The 3745-nt window shown below is 39.7% G+C and overlaps 1 pseudogene; it reads right to left on the bottom strand.

The window, feature by feature from the left end:
• Positions 1-506: 506 nt before the first annotated feature.
• Positions 507-2396, bottom strand: LOC141506328 (bifunctional purine biosynthesis protein ATIC pseudogene; annotated as a pseudogene).
• Between the last annotated feature and the right edge of the window lie 1349 nt (positions 2397-3745).

Raw genomic sequence — 3745 nt, 5'->3', positions numbered from 1 at the left:
ATTTCAGCAGACCAGAACTGGCTACCAAAATGGCAACTATTCTTTGAGTGGAAAGCTGAAATACCTCTTTAAGATTGATTCTAATTTGTTTTTTCAAATTTTGAGTGAGTTTAGAAATCAAATGACCAGATCTATTAGATGTTAGATCTGTTATTGTTTGTACACACAAACATGTAATCAGTTTGAATATAAAGAATGAATGAATTCTGAGTAAGGGTCTGAAAGGAAAATGAATCTTTTTGCTGTTCAGTCCTTTATTGCTTGCTTATTGGCTGTGCTCAGATAAGTATATTTAAATTCCTTTCCAAATAACCGAGTTATACTGTACTCTTACATAAAGATATACAGTAGAAATCAAATACAGGAGTTGTTCAATCCTCAAAGATGAAACTATATATATATGAAACTTACTCCCATGACTAAATTTATTTGATAAAAATTTCTTAATTTTTTCAAAGTTTCAAAGAATGAAAAAATATTAAAGTTTCTTTTTAAAAGATCTCCATTCAAGTTTTTCATATATTATCACAATTGTCCACAATTATGCATGATACATTTCTGCAAATCATTCAGAAAAGTATGCATCAGAATCAATGATGAAACAGTCAAAGATTTGTATGAATGAGTGTCATTCCAAGTTCATCACAGGCCTCAATCACAATCTGATCAGCAGCTGAACCTGAGGGAGCCACGATGAACTCTGCACCACTCCTCTTAGCCCTGTCTACATTATCCCTAAAAGGGAAAAAGGCATCAGAGCTGAGACACACGTTTCAATGAATCAATCCATTCCTTCTTTTCTACCTCAGTTAAAAGTTTAGGAATTTCTTCAAACAATCGTTCCCATTTGGCTAAATCATCACCCTCACCAATGGTGCCAGTCACATATTGATCAATAACATTAGAGATTTCTGCTCTCTTTACTCCAGTTTTAAAATTCATTGAAAGCACCCAGGGGTAATGTCTAAGCCACCAATTGTTTGCCTTCTCTCCTGCAAGGCATGTACAGTGTATTCGGGATTGCTGACCTGCTCCAATACCAATTACCTGACCATTCTTAGCATAGCACACTGAATTGGACTGAGTGTACTTGAAAGCAATTGTAGCTACAATGAGGTCTCTGATAGCAAACTCAGGTAAATCTTTATGCTTTGTAACAATGTTGCTAAATAATGACTTGTCAACCACACCATTATTCCTCTTCTGACTTAGATATAATCCAAAAAGTGTTAGAATTTCATTCTCATCTGGTTTGTAACATGGATCCATCTGAAGTACACAGTAATTTCCATTTTTTTGGAGAGGATTTTCAATGCCTCCTCTTCATATCCAGGTGCAATAATACCATCAGATACCTCTCTGGAGATGATTTTAGCAGTGGTGACATCACAAATATCAGATACAGCAACAAAATCACCAAATGAAGACATTCTATCAGATCCTCTTGCTCTGGTATATGCCATTGACAATGGAGTAAGGCTCTTGTAGAGATCGTGAACCATGCAAACTTTAGCCTCATCCTCACTAAGTGGTATTCCAACAGCAGCACCTACTGGACTGACATGCTTGAAGGAGGCAGCTGCTGGAATGCATAGAGCTTCTTGGAATTCTTTTACTAGCTGCCAAGCATTCAAGGCATCACAAAGGTTTGTAAACCCAGGCAATCCATTCAGAACTATAAGAGGAAGTTTGGGCTTCACTGTATATAACTGGGCAGGGCTTTGATGAGGGTTCATTCCATATCTTAACGGAATCTGACATATTCCTTTGCCATATGCCGTTCTGAAATAATCTGATATTGCTTGATCCTATTGAGCAGTATGAGTAAAGGCCTTTAATACTAGTTGACGTCTAGTTTCCATAGTAGTATCTTTAGAATCAGAGTTTAGCATCTCAGTTGAAACCACTTCATAATCTCCTGGGTCACACACAACTGTAACTCGAGTATGGTTTTTTGCAGCAGCTCTAAGTAAGGTTACTCCACCAATATCAATTTGTTCAACAGCTTCCTCAATAGTTACATTTGGAGAAGCCACAGTCTTCACAAAAGGATATAGATACAAACAACAACTCTTATAAGACTGAAATCAAGTCTGGTCATGTCTGCTTGATCTTCTGGAGAATTACGAGCCAAGATTCCAGCATGTACTGCAGGATGCAGTGTTTTTACATGCCCTCCCAACATTTCTGGGAATCTTGTCAGCTCAGAAACATCTCTGACCACCAGGCCGGTGTCCCTCAGCACGCGCTTTCCCTCCCAAAGCCACGAGGCTCAGGCCAGTGGCCTGCAGGCTGTGGGCAAAGTGCAGCAGCCCGGTCTTGGCAGAGACACTCAGCAGGGCGAGCTGGGGGAGGCCTTGGTGTGGTGGCACAGGCGGGCAGAGAGGCTCCTGCATTTCCTTTCATCATATCATTTGGAAATCCCTTAGCCAAGATGCTCACTTGGTTTTCTTGATTTTCCCACAGCAGTCTTTATTTATCATTCCAATTTTTATATTCCTTACTTGATTTTCAAAATCTTTTTTGAGCTCTTCCATAACCTGAGACTAATTCATATTTTTCTTAAAGGCTTTGAATACTGACATTTTGACTTTGCTATCATCTGAATGAGTATCCTGACCCTTTATAGGACCAATGTAATTGTCTATAGTTGGAGTTTTCCTTTTTGTTTGCTCATTTCCCCAACCTATGACTTGGTTTTAACTTTTTGTTAAGGAGAGGCTTTGCTTCCAGGGTGGAGGATGCAATGTCCCATGCTTCTCAGGGTTTTTGTAGCTGTTTTCTGGGCTACTCCTCAGGGACCTCAATTCCTCCAATATCTTATCAGAGACTTTGACTGCTCTCCTGGCCTGCACTCTCATCTGTGGATGACCACAAGCACTCCTTTCTGTCCTGGAATTATGAAGAGAGAGACTCTGCTCCATTATGGCAGTAAATCTCCCTTTCTTGAGATTGGGCCACCAGATTTCAACCTGGATCTGTGTATGAGCAAAGCAACATAGTCCTGCCTCTGGGAGAGCAAAGAGACCTCTATGATGTCCCCTGATTTCCTTAACATCCGAGGGTTGACCACTCAGGAAACAATTGCTTAATGGTTCCCTGCCAACTGGTTCCCCAAACCTACTCCTGGTTCACTTGGCCAGGTTTGCACTGAGGCCTACTCTGGGCTGGGCTCCCCTCTCACTCTGGTGTGGTGATTTTTTCTGCAAATTTCCCAATAGTCCTTGGCAATTCCTGGAATGAGAGGTCTGGAAATTGCTTCCACTTCCATGGACTCAGGTTTTTCACAGACTATTCCTAGATGAATGGAAATGGTTTGTTTTGGCATGAGGCCATTTCTAACCCCATTGTAACAGACCTTTCACACAAATCTCCCAAATTGTCTTGGGCTGGAAAATTGCTTCACCCAGTATTTTGTGGTCTCTGTCACTCTAGAATTTGATTAGAGATACTATTTAAAGTTATTTGGAATGGTTTGGGGAGAGATTGCAGGAGTTCCTGTCTCCATTCCACCAACTTGGCTCCACTTCAAAACTTTTACAACAGTTCTGTATAATAAAAGTACTCTGCTCTATTATTCCAAAATCTTGGGAAATAGCACAAGGATGGAGTAGGGATGGAAATATCCCATATAATTGTAGTATACATTATAAGATATCGTTTGTCATGAACTTATTATTTAATTTCTCCTTTCCAGGTTCATTTTAACATATTTCAGCAATAATTCTATTTACTTTTTACCTCT

This window comes from Macrotis lagotis, chromosome 1, assembly GCF_037893015.1.
Source record: "Macrotis lagotis isolate mMagLag1 chromosome 1, bilby.v1.9.chrom.fasta, whole genome shotgun sequence".
Lineage (NCBI taxonomy): Eukaryota > Metazoa > Chordata > Mammalia > Peramelemorphia > Peramelidae > Macrotis > Macrotis lagotis.
This window is presented reverse-complemented; position numbering and strand designations above follow the sequence as displayed.